This window comes from Phalangium opilio, unplaced genomic scaffold (genome assembly GCF_054372755.1).
Source record: "Phalangium opilio isolate 3A_F unplaced genomic scaffold, DU_Popi_V2 ptg000483l_1, whole genome shotgun sequence".
Taxonomy (NCBI): domain Eukaryota; kingdom Metazoa; phylum Arthropoda; class Arachnida; order Opiliones; family Phalangiidae; genus Phalangium; species Phalangium opilio.
The window spans coordinates 446,392-459,212 of record NW_028324236.1 but is presented as its reverse complement, the minus strand read 5'-3'; the positions used below and the strand labels follow the sequence as shown (position 1 = coordinate 459,212).

The window sequence follows — 12,821 nt, the reverse complement described above, 5'->3', positions numbered from 1 at the left end:
TCGGAAGTGCAATCGGCGGAGGGACGTTTGGGTTTATTTTCTAATTGTTTTCTGCTTCGCCGTTCAATTTCGTAAAGAGTTAACAAAACGTTGACTATTAACCCGTAAACAAAAAAGAAAATGAGGCACAACATATTGCGAGGGCTATGATAACAAATGATATTTAAATTGATAGTACGTGCTATATGTAACATACTAGAGAGTTAAGCGGCAGTTTTAATTGGATCCTATTTGTCACATTAGGCGGAGCGTAAGTAAAGAGATAATATCATTGGATAGGTTAATTAAGGTGGAGTTAGAAAATAAGCCTATAATTATAAGTCTGACAAGAATAACAAATATAGAAATAAAAATTTTTAATAACAAACAATATAATATATACAATAACAAATATTTATATGAAAAACCCACCACCATTTAAAAAGATTAAACACCGGTCGACCCAAACCCCCCACTGCCGCGTGACGTAGGGGTCAAAGTCTAGAAACAATATAAAAATGTGTCACATGTTAAAACTTAAATTAAAAAATTGAAAATATTTACCGCCGTTTCCACCGGTCTTAGCAATATAACCGGCGTCACGATCAATTGGGCGAAACGATCACCCCGCTTGACAACGTAGGGGGTTTCCCCGACATTTGCGACGACGACTTTTATGGGTCCCCGATAGTCGGCGTCTATTAGTGTTTAGAATTATTATACTTTTACGCACTATAAAATAACTAATAAACATACCTATCGTCCCCTCGGCGACAAACAGCCCTTGGGCTGTTAAGCTGCTACGACCAACAATGCGGCCGTAGCTGTTCTCGGGCAGCATCACACCTAACCCAGTCGACACGATTTTGATACCGTGAGGGTCGATTACGGTATCCACTGGACAATATAAGTCCAGTCCGGCCGACTGGGGGGTAGCACGACGGGGAGTAAGCGCTGCCGGATGGATTTTGATCACGGGCAGGCAGGGCAAACGAGGAGCGGTAGAGAAAGACATCTTAAAGTTTTTGGGATAGTGTTTCAGAAACAGAAGTTAAACAACTGATAACTTTCATTCTGAAACTTGGGGCTTATATACAAAATTAGCGAGGTCAAATCTAATAGTGTCTAGGCAATACTTTCAAGATCCTAAAATTCAATAAATAGCAAAAAGTTAATTAGATATATAGGCATAAAATTACAAAATCTCTTCGAGGTCTAATTTTTTTTTCGTATGCAAAAAAAGTTGTCTAGGTGTGTTTTAAATAATTCAAACAAGATCGTGTTATATAAAAAAACCCTTTAGCGAAGGTTAAAAAGAAGTTACTTTGATAAATGCCTAAGGGGATAAATATTATTCGTATGCAAAAGCTTGTTTAGGCGTGTTTCGAATAATTTGAATAATTCTCACGAGATCGCTTTATATAAAAAAACAATTTATTAGTGAAGGTTAAAACTAATTACTTTGGGAGGGACGGAAATTGTTTTTTAACATGATTTAAATCTAAATAAATGTATATTAATATTAAACTAGAGAGGTCTTTTTTATATAGGTATTTATGGTAACATACTTCATAATCTCTAGTATCAACTCGTAAATAAAAAATGCATTTAAGGTTAAATTAAAAAATAGCGTATCAGACATAATTATATATTTTTTTAAACTCTTAATACGAATAGAATAAGGTTGTGTTATAAAAAAATTATGTCTGGGCCTGTATTCTAAAAAAAATGGCCCTGAGATTTTGGGTATAAAAGCTTGAGCATTGGTATTGGATTCTCACAATCGATCCAGCCATGAACAAGTACCAAGAGTCTCAATCTATGTTTGAATCTCCACCGTCTTCTCCTAATAATCGACAAGGATCCAGCAGCGGTCAACGAACGCTGAGTCAATTTGTAAAACCCGACCCCGTTGAGATCCTCCTCGATTCTGACGACGAGGAGTTTGTCCAGGACGTGTTGCAGAAACACGTTGTCGGCGTCAACGGGGTTGAGGGGTCCTATCGCTTGAGAAGCGACGGGCAATATTTCGAAACTAAAATCCCCCCGCGAAAAGGGGACTATTTTGTAGACATAAGTGTCTACAAATTTAAAGATATAAAAGACGCCCAGGCGGACAAACTGTGGGAGTGTAGACATAAGCGGCTAAAAAGAGTCGTTGACGCTAAAAACAAGAACGCCATCAAACTTCTTAACGCTTTCCATCGCTTGGTGGACGACGTGAAGAACGACGCAGAAGCCGCTCAGCAGCCGCCTAGCAAAGTACGTATCTTATTAACAATAAATTTACAAACCAAAATTTTGTTCCAATTTTTTTATTTCTGATAGAGATTCAAAAAATGAGTTCGAGCAGCGGCAGCAGCGGGAGTGACTCGGAGGGTAGTGGCGGAGAGGAACACGCACAGGTAAACCGGTACTACACAATTGAGCGGCAGATTGACAAAACGAGTCGCAAGTGGCATTGTAAACAAATCGATTTGCGTATAGCTTTTAAAAATTTGAATGACATTCCAACGCGAGATTTTTTTCGAATTTTTCGAAAAATTCTCGACGAAGTTATACGTAAATTAGTAACCGAGAATCCCGGGTATAATCGGGTTCGATTTGTTTTAAGCTCCCCCGGATTGACGACTCCCTTTAATATTAAATTTATAAAAATTGACAAATTCACCAGTAAGCGAATCATGCGAACCATCTATAGAGTAACGCAATCTAGTCGGGACTTTGTCTTTAATGGGGAAGATTTTCAGTTTGACATTATTTTTTTAAACCTCGAGGCGAATATAGGAGTTTATTATAAGTCCATAAAAAATAGAACTTTGGTTAATTTGGATTATTTCGTTAAACAAAATAACCAATTTATTTTTATGGAGAATAATGATAACCTTTGTTTTGCTCGGAGTTTAGTTTTGGGTAAAGAGCTGGCCGATCGCAATTTTTATCGACAAAAAAAGCAAGGTCAGCCCTTTAACCAGAACAATTTCAAAAAACTGAAACGCGATAGCACCCTTGTGGGTAATATTGCAAAAATCTTGCACAGGAAAGCCGGAGTCCCCGAAGGTTTTGTTACTCTAGAAGATATTCAAAAATTTCAAAATTATTTAGCTCCCCATTATAGAATCGTGATAATTGATGCTGCGAATAATTTTACCATATTTTTCAAAGGACCCCAAGCTCCTAAATTTATCTATCTCCTTAAAATTGGCGACCATATCCACCCCGCGAAAACTTGGCACGGCATGATGGGGGGTTGTATCTCTTGCGATTTATGCTTAAAATCTTTTTACAAATACGAATTGTTAAAAGAGCATAAATGCCCCGAGGATACAAAACCCTATATATGTTTTCGGTGTCAAGGAGAAGCTTTTCATTTAACCAACGAGGACGTTTTAAAACGTTGCGACGAATGCCACCGCTACTTTTTCCCGGGCCCCTGCTACGAAACTCATTTACTTAATGGCACCTGCGCGAGCCAAAAACGATGTTTAGAGTGTGGGCGACTTATGGGTGACGATCACGACTGCAATCCCGAATGCTCTCAGTGTAAAATAGTCCATCCGCCAGGTGAACATTTTGTTATGCCTTTGGAAACCAAAATGAAAGCCTCGCGGTTTATTTATTACGACATTGAGACTATTCTTAGAAATAATATCCACGTCCCCATTTTACTAGTTTGCGACGTAGAGACTGAAGCTGGCTTTGAAACTAAAATTTTTTACGGCGCTAATTGCGTCGAGCAATTTTTAAATTATTTATTTAGCGTCGAGCAGGTAGTTTTGACTGGACAGAAACGTAAGACGTACCAACCGCGCTTTACTAACACTCAAGTCGTAGCTCATTACGCAAAAGCTTTTGATAACTTCTTAATTCTTAACGCTTTAGTCCATAGACACGTCACCCCTGCCGTTATTTTTGACGGCAGTAAAATTCTCATGATTCATCTCGAGGGACCACAAATTAGATTCCTCGATAGCTTTAATTACATTAGTCAACCTCTGCGTAATTTCACCAGCATGTTTAGCCTCGGCGATGTGGCGAAAGGATTCTTTCCATTTGATTTTCATACCGAAGAAAATCTTAATTACATTGGCGTCATCCCTGAAGCTTCGTACTTTAACGTAGCTCAAATGAAAGCCAATGATTATCGAGATTTTCAAACTTGGTACGCGTCAATGGAAGGATCTATTTACAACATCAAAGAGGAGCTTATTAAATATTGCATTCAAGACGTCAAAGTCCTAAGACAAGGCGTCGAAGCTTTTAGAAAAATTTACGTAGATCTAACCAAATTAGACCCTTTCTGCTTAAAAAATATTACTTTGGCGGGTGCTCTAACCACTATTTATCTTAACAATTACTATAAACCTTACAGCATGGGTATTGTTCCTTCTAACGGCTATAACGCAAAATTTAATCACAGTCAAATTAGCTTAAAATATCTCGCTTGGGTGGAGAAAACTGAAAATATAAAATTGCGCACTGCTTTAAGCTACGGGGGCGAGTACCGCGTGGGTCGCTATTTAGTCGACGGCTATAGCGAAACTCCTCCCAAAATCTACGATTTCCACGGTTGCTACTTTCACGGTTGTCCATGCCAAAAACTTAATGCCTACAATACCCAACTCAAAGCCAGCAACAGATTTCTGTACGAGCGGACCCTAGATAGAGAGCTGTTTATTAAAGAGAAGATGGTCGGGTATGAATATACCTCGATCTTTGAGTGTAAATTTGCTAAGCTTTTAAAAGAAAACGCCGAAGCAAAGGCTTTCTGCAAAAGTTTAACTTTTCGACCTCAAATATCAGCCCGTAGCGCTCTCTATGGGGGACGAACGGAAAATTTTGTTCTTAACTGCCACGTGCAAGGTGAGGAGAAAATTTTCTACAAGGATATTATTTCTTTGTACCCGAAAGTTTGTCGCGATTGTCCGTACCCTAGCGGCCACCCCATAATCTATAGCATAGATTTTGACAAATCGCCAGGGTGGTATTTTGGCGTTATGAGTTGTCGTCTGCTTCCCCCTCAAGATCTCCACATCCCCTTAATTCCCTTCCGCAGCGGTGGTAAATTAGCCTACGCCCTCTGTCGCACGTGTCTAGAATTGCGAGCGGAAATCTGCGATCACACTGTCAACGAAAGGGCTTTCGAATCAGTCTGGCCAACGGTTGAAGTCTATGCCGCTTTGGAACATGGTTATAAACTCCTCGATATATTCGAAGTGTACCATTATCCAAAAACGGAATATTTCTTTGCCCAGTACATGACTGATTTTATCGCCCTAAAAGTGAAGAATTCCGGATTTCCCGCTCACGCTCAAACGCCTCTGCAAAAAGAGGCGTATATCGCTGATATAAACAAGAATGAAAAGCTTTCTCTGACCGTGGCGGATATTCAATCAAATCCTTCCCTGCGTAATATCGCTAAAATTAATTTAAATTCTCTTTGGGGTCGCATGGCGTTAAATACGGGAAAGATTCGCAGCATCTTTATCAACAATTATTACGAATTGATACGATACGCGAGCGATTACACTCTGGAATTAGTCGACTTACGGCCAGTTACGGAGTCGATCGCTCTTTTATCGTACAAAGCCAAAAGCGATTACGTTTCGGACTACAAACTGGGGTCGGCCATTGTGGGGAGCTTTGTTTCTTGCTACGGGCGACTCGAATTGAACAAGATGCTGCTTCAATTAGACCGCGCAGCCTTGTATTGTGACACCGACTCGATAATCTACCGCCATCTACCGGGAAAGTTTGACATTCCAACTGGCAATCATATTGGTTGCTGGGCGGACGAACTCGGCGGTGATTATATAACTTCCTTTTGTAGTACCGGTGCCAAAAGTTACTCGTTTCGCACTAGCAAAGGAAAAGAAGTCAAGAAAATTAAAGGGTTGACGTTAAATCGAGAAAATCTTGAAAAACTTGACTTTGAAACCTTTGAAAGTGTAGCGATGAATCCGGAAAAGGAAGTTACAGTCAATGTCCCTTTTAATTTTAAACGGGATAAATACAAGCTGCAGCTAGAGGCCGTTAAAATCACCAAAAGATTTCGCCAAACCTCGAATAAGAGATTGTTGAACGCCGATTTGACAACCAGTCGACCCTACGGTTTCAAAGAGGCAACACCTGCTTCAACATCTCTCTCGCATGAATTACGAGGCTAGGCGAAGGCATACTTTTGAGGGCTTGTGGGAATCTTGCGTTCCCATCGAAGCCCTGGCCAAAGACGGTTTCTATCTTGCAGATGTAGAAACACAGACGACGCGCTGCGCCTTTTGCGGCATCGCCTTGTACCAGTGGCGTTGCACGGACCATCCATCGAGGGAACATCGGAAACACAGTCCATCGTGTCCGATGGTTTCCAAAAAACCGTGCAACAACAAACCACTGCGTCAGGGGTTTCCCGAATTCCCGACCAACGAGGGCGAGGATGTTTGCGAGCCTCTAATCCAAACATGCCCAGCCATCAACAAAGAGCGGTCGGGAAACGAAAAAGTGCGCGTGCGCATAAATCCGTCGTGTTTTCTTCTGTAGTGCGTGTGTACCAACTACCCTCCGAGTCTCGCGTCAACTTTAACCTCCTCAACGCCCAACGCTTCCGCCAGCGTTGTCTGGAATTAGAAGAGAAACTTTTTAAAAAAACAATTACTTCATAAGGGATTTTTTTTTTTGGGGTAAAAGGGTTTTGTTTATATTGTTTAAATACTTTCTAATTTGTGTTTATTAAGGGTCTTTGGGTTTTGGGTTAATTGTATTTTTGATTATATATATATTATATATATATATATAAACTGTTAATTAAAATAAAAATGTTTATTAATCAAGATGAATCCAACCGAGTCAGTCTCGCATTCTTTAAAGTTCCAAACACCCGCCCAGTTTCTAATCGTGGGGCCAACGCAAGCGGGGAAGAGTTTTCTTTTAAGTAACTTATTGCAAAATCATCAGCTTATGTTCGACCCACCGCATAAAAAGGTTATTTATTGCTACGCCGCCTGGCAGCCAAACTACGAAAAATTGAAACAATTGATTCCGGAAATTCAATTTATTCAAGGCTTGCCAACGGCGGATCCGGACTTTTGGGAAATGAATCGCGACTCCTACTTGATACTAGACGACTTAGCTAGCCAATTATTTAAACAAGCTCATATTGCCGATTTAGTGTGCGTGACGTCGCATCATTTAGGGTATATGGTTATTATTATTACTCAACAACTGTTTCCCAAGGGTAGCCAATCGCGGATAATTTCTCAAAACTCTTCCTATTTTATAATAATGAAAAATCCTCGAGATGTCGCCTCTATTAGATATTTAGCGCAACAAATAAGTCCAGATAACCCAAAGCGTATTACGGAGGCGTACAGACTAGCCACTAAAGAACCCTATAGCTATTTGTTAATTGATTTAAAACAAGAAACTCCGGAAAATTTACGATTAAGGTCGCGAGTTCTACCTCACGAATCACCTATGTATGTCTATGTCGATTAAATTTAATTGTCATTTGAATAATGGCCCCACGCGTTAAACGTCGATCAGCAAAACGCTCCCGGCTCGTCGTAGCGCGTCCCTCGACCAAGTTTGCCAAATTTGTCCCTTATTTACAGAGCTTGCGTCAAACTAGCTGTAAACAACGGCGAACCCTCTTAAACAATAGTAGTGCGCCTCAATTAAAGAGCATTCAGACAATTTGTAAAAATTTAAAGGGCGGGGGTATTTTTTTGAGTAAAGACCGCAAGAAAAAGCTAGCAAAGTACAAGAAAATTATTAGACAACTCGGATCAAGTACCTTGTCGCAGAAAAGCAAAAAAAAGCTGTTGTTGCAGCAATCAGGTGGTTTTCTTACGACGTTGCTTGCAGCAATTTTGCCTTCGATTGTCCAAGCCATAGCTGCTAAACTATGAAACAAATGGTTCTTGTGCCCGCTAGCGCAGTAACTTCAACAGCTGCCCAAGAGCACTCGGCTTTGGACCGAGAGATTGAGGATATTTTAAAATCGCCAATGAATGCCTATGATAAATTATATAAATATTTAGACGCTTTTAAGAAATATTTAAGTATCGAGAAACAAATTCCTTTACCTAAATTTGAGGTCGTAGCCCAGGCAATGCCAAATGTCCCCACGCCGCCATTACCGGTCACCCCTAAAATGCCCCCGCGAAAAAAACAATTGTCATGGCCGAGCTATGCCACGTCATCACCGACAACAAGCGCGTCGGGCAGTTCTTTTACTACGCCTAAACGAACCGAGTCTCGGCAAAAGGTTTTTAAAAGCGAAACGGCTGCGGGGACACCAACACCAGAAGATTTTTACCAACAATTTGGGCCGACCTATGTTGGAGATATGGTGAAACGGCAAGCCGAAGTTCTGGCAAATCGTTTGCAAAACACATTTTTTACGCCAAAAAGAGAGCTAGAAGAAGGAGCTGTCGGTTATGCAAATCCCGACAATTTTCAAGAAGAAATCGCCGATGAACAAGAGAATTTAGCGGAGGAAAACGGGGACAATTTAACGGACTTGGAAAACCTGTTTGAGACGGCCTCCGCTAAACAGAAGAACAAGAAAAAAAAGAAAAAACCTCGGAAAAAGAAAGACGAGCTTCAGAACTTAGGACCGCTGGTTCCATCTAACGAGAGGAGAAAGAGGCATAATAAATGGCGCGATATTGATTAATAAAAAAAATGTAATATTTAGACAAATAAAAAAATTGTTTTATTGCGAACAATATCTGTGTACATGTTTTTTTAAATGTAAAGATAAATATAATAAAGCGACATAGTCGTTAAGTTTAAGATTCTGGTCATAGATGGCGTCTAATATTGTCTTTCTAGCTACGCCCTTACAGCGGAGTGCTAGGTACAGACAACAATGGATACCACACAGTTGAAAGAATGGATGTTGAATTTGTTGTTTATTGTAAACAACTCGTTTCCCGTATCGTTTTAAATTAACTTTATAGTATCGCGGCGACTTTCCGTAAGTGCAAAACATTTCCACCGTGTCATTGTTAGAAAAGCACGCTATCCAATGTTCTCCAGCCTCTCTAGCTGCTTCATTATTGAATATAAAGCAAAATTTAGACCTTTTTGGCCGTTCTGGGAGTCTGTCTACTGGGAAGCATCCTAAATAGTAGGGTCGCGTTCTTTTGTCGCAAGTTAAAAGAGCGTTTATTTGCGAAGTGTTCATAATTTATTCTTGACAAGACCCGTCTCGGGTAACGAGACTTTTTGTAATTCGGCGCTGTAGAAAACACCCAGAATTTGTTCCCCCTTTAAATCCGCTACGCTATAGACGGGTGGTGACCTGGGTATGACGTCAACAACTCGAAATATTTCGTCAGTAAAGGTGCCTCCCGAGCTGGTTTTTCTAAATACTCTACTAGCTATAGAGAGACGCACGTAGTCGCCAACTTTAAGCCTCGGTGCGTATCGAGTAATGCCGTTTGATTTTCCGTACAGTTTATTCCAAATGATTGATTCGTTATCTATATTAACATGAACCGGTGCAATTCCAGTAGTTGAATGAACCCGTTCATTATAGGCTTGAGTAATTAAAGGTAAATATTTAACGTAATTTTTATTCCCCGTGGCCGTAATAACCCGGGCAATTTGTTCCTTAATTGTTCTAATAAAGCGTTCCGCTAAACTAGCCTTATGCTGACTCCTGGCAAAATGTATTTGCACATTGTTTCGTTTCAAGAAGGAGGCAAAGTTGCGCGAACTAAATTCACCCCCGTAGTCCGTGTATATTTTTAAAGGGATTCTCTCTCGAAATATTTTTTTAAAAGCTTCGATAACCTCGCCAGATGTTTTGTTTCTAAGAGGTACTGTCCATCCGTAGCGGCTTAAGACGTCAATGACGCACAAAACATAGCGAACATTTTTATTAAAACGTTTTAATTTCGGTAGATCCAACAAATCAGCTTGAAAAACGTCATCGATAGTCGAGGCGTACACTTGGTTGGTTTTGAATCGGAAACGTCGAAATCGATGTTTCGTGTAGGCAGGTTGTTTCTCGAGAAAGGCGATTAATTGGGCTTTTGGCACGTCCGGTAAGGCCTTTTGTAACCTGGCTAGCGACCCATAGGCGGCCGGATTAGCCACGTCGTAATAAATTTTTCTAATTTTAGCGTCCATGTCTTGACAAGTATAAATAACGACTAAATGGTTTCCCAATAAACAACTTTATTTAATACACGCAAAGGTATTTTATAAAAACAATATCAGTTAAACAAATACGCTATATCAGTACATTTATCTTAATAGCCATAAATCAAGGCATTCTTTAAATCGGCAAAACTGTTGACAAAATAAGCGTAAATATCCTCTTGATCATCCATCCATCCATGGTCGGTCTCAAATTGATGCAAAATTTTCTCACGATCCAGTTGAGGCAACGCTTCGTGCAAATTACGCTCGACTCGATCGCTGAAATTTGTGTCAAATTCCGAGCAGCTTTGAGAGTGGCATATTTGTTTTCGACACTCGACGTTGGCGCAAGTGGAAGTGACGTCAAACAAAGTGGTAGTGAGCTCGTTTAAAATTAATTCGCGCATGCGACAGACAGCTATCCCTTTAGCCTTGAGATCCTCGTCAATCAACGGTTTTAAATCGATCAATGTCTGCCATCCTGTTTTGTTCAGGCTGAATCCTTCGCTGGTGCTAAAGTTGAGGAAATAACGACTGCCGCTGCCTCGTTCATAGTATCGAAGATCGATTAGACGTTCATCTTTCGAGTTGACGAAGCATTCCAGCTTGATGCGCTCTTTGACGGGCAACCAAATATGATAGCGAGGTATTTTTCCGTCAAAAAAGGACGTGAGTTCATTTTGAAACCGAAACAAAGCGTACCAGGCGTTAGGTTTTAATATAGTTTTTGTACGCGTATCCGATCTTTGAATTAATATTTTAGGTTCAATTGATTCAATGACGCAAATGTCGAGCTTTGGCGTGACGGTGTGTACTTGGTGCATCTTGGCTCGCGACTGATATTGTATTTATAAAGTTTTAGTCTTTTATACGTTGGGGTGATTATAAATAATTTCTCTGTTTTTAGATATTATTAATTGGTTGTTTGGAAATTCGGCCATGACAATGCACGTGACGTTTTCGGTTAGCGGAGAGCTAAATCTTAACGATAATCGCAAGTTACCAGTCTGGGGCATGGAATTTAGACCTAACGAAGCGAGATGTTCTCTACTCAAATCAAACACAACGACAAAAAAGCCCTTCTTATATAAATCGTAAGAAATTATATTTCCTCGGTCAAGACCTAATATCTCGAGACCCTCGAATAAAGAATTGTAACATCTAACGTACTGGTCGTCGGCAAAATTAGGCGTAAAGAGGATATCGGGATAATTTTGCGAATTTAAAGAGAATTGCATGAAATCGAGTTTGAAGTGTTGGAGATCCAGGGGGTTAGAAGTTGCTTCCCCTACAAATTTTTTATTAGTAACGAAAGCCACAACAGTTCGCGAGGGTAATTGCCCCGTAAACAAGCTGTCCCTAATAAAATCTTGCGTTCCGGTGGTTATTAAGAAATTTTTCATAACAATAGAGTTTACTTCATAGCGAGCGTTTATTCCCGAGTTTAACATCTGAGCGTGCGCTAGTTGCAGTTCGGGATTAACCTCAATTTCGCGCGTAAACAAGGTGCATTCCGTTAAATCAATCTTATACTTTTTGCCCTGCTCATTGTGAATAATAGCGAAATCCGCGGAGCTTCGATGAAGTCTAATTCGCACTTCGATATTATCTAGTAAGAATTTGGGCGTTTTGAACATATCCAAAAATAATTCGCCAATTACATCGCACGTCTTTGATTGGGCCACGCGTTTAGCGCGACGACCAATACCATTATCTTCTTTGTTGATATCGGCGTCCGCTAAAGCCGTCGCCGGATCAATAATGGTATCCAAATAATATAACATAGAAGTTAACCAGGAATTGGCCGCCGTTTGTCCATAATTTAAAAGTATTTTAAAATAGGCCATATATGGCTACATATTATTCGGTTGCTGGACAGCGACGCCATTGAGAAATAATTCTACTTGACAAAATAGCGAGGCAATTATTAAATTTGTCACCGAGACTTTCTTTTCCGCATCTGGAACGACCGTGCCGTCCTCGTGCAAAACGCGAAATTTTAATCTCAAAAAAGTTTTAGTCAAATCATGATAATTGTTAGAGGGAGGAATGATAAATTCTACATATTTAGCATTAGTTAGGGGAGCAATGGGATAATGAGCAGTCGTTTTAGTCCCCACAATATTATTATTCACCACTGGCTTTTCAAATACTTCAAAGTCGGAAAGAACACTTTCGTAGGTCGACATGATTAGTCTAGAAAATCGCGTTTAGTGCGTTGCTTAACACGTTTGCTCCGGCTTGTTTTAGCAGTCCTCTTTCGTTTTCGGCCCGTCCCGCTTTGAGTGTTGACGAACCGGTCCACGCCTTTATGTAGTAGGGAATTTATTGATTGTTTGACATTTCGTTTAATCGATTCTCGAGGTGATATTCCGGGGTTTTGGGCATCGCTAATCACTCTACTCGTTAACCCAAAAGCTTCGGACGCTAAAGTACTAATGGCCGGCCTAATAAAGGGCGTAATTTTGCGCAATAAAGAATTAAAGATGCCGCCAACACTAAAACGACCTCCCGATTGGAAAACGTTTGCGTGTAAAGCCGGAAGGGACGATCCTCTTTGGAAATACAGCGTATATCTATTGGGTACCATCGCTCAAGATCTATTGACGTCGACGCCTAAAAAACAGTTTAATATATACTTTGCCCAAATTAAACGGGATATTTTCCCCGTAATCGGATTTCAATTCAATTTC

General features: G+C 40.2%; 1 long non-coding RNA gene across 1 annotated transcript; it reads left to right on the top strand.

Annotated features, from left to right (window-relative positions):
* The first annotated feature begins 2,174 nt into the window (after positions 1-2,174).
* On the top strand, positions 2,175-6,363 carry LOC149593897 (uncharacterized). The gene is made up of 3 exons (XR_016379506.1): positions 2,175-2,241; positions 2,308-2,384; positions 6,227-6,363. It is a non-coding gene; the product is annotated as an uncharacterized LOC149593897 (long non-coding RNA).
* The last annotated feature ends 6,458 nt before the right edge of the window (positions 6,364-12,821 follow it).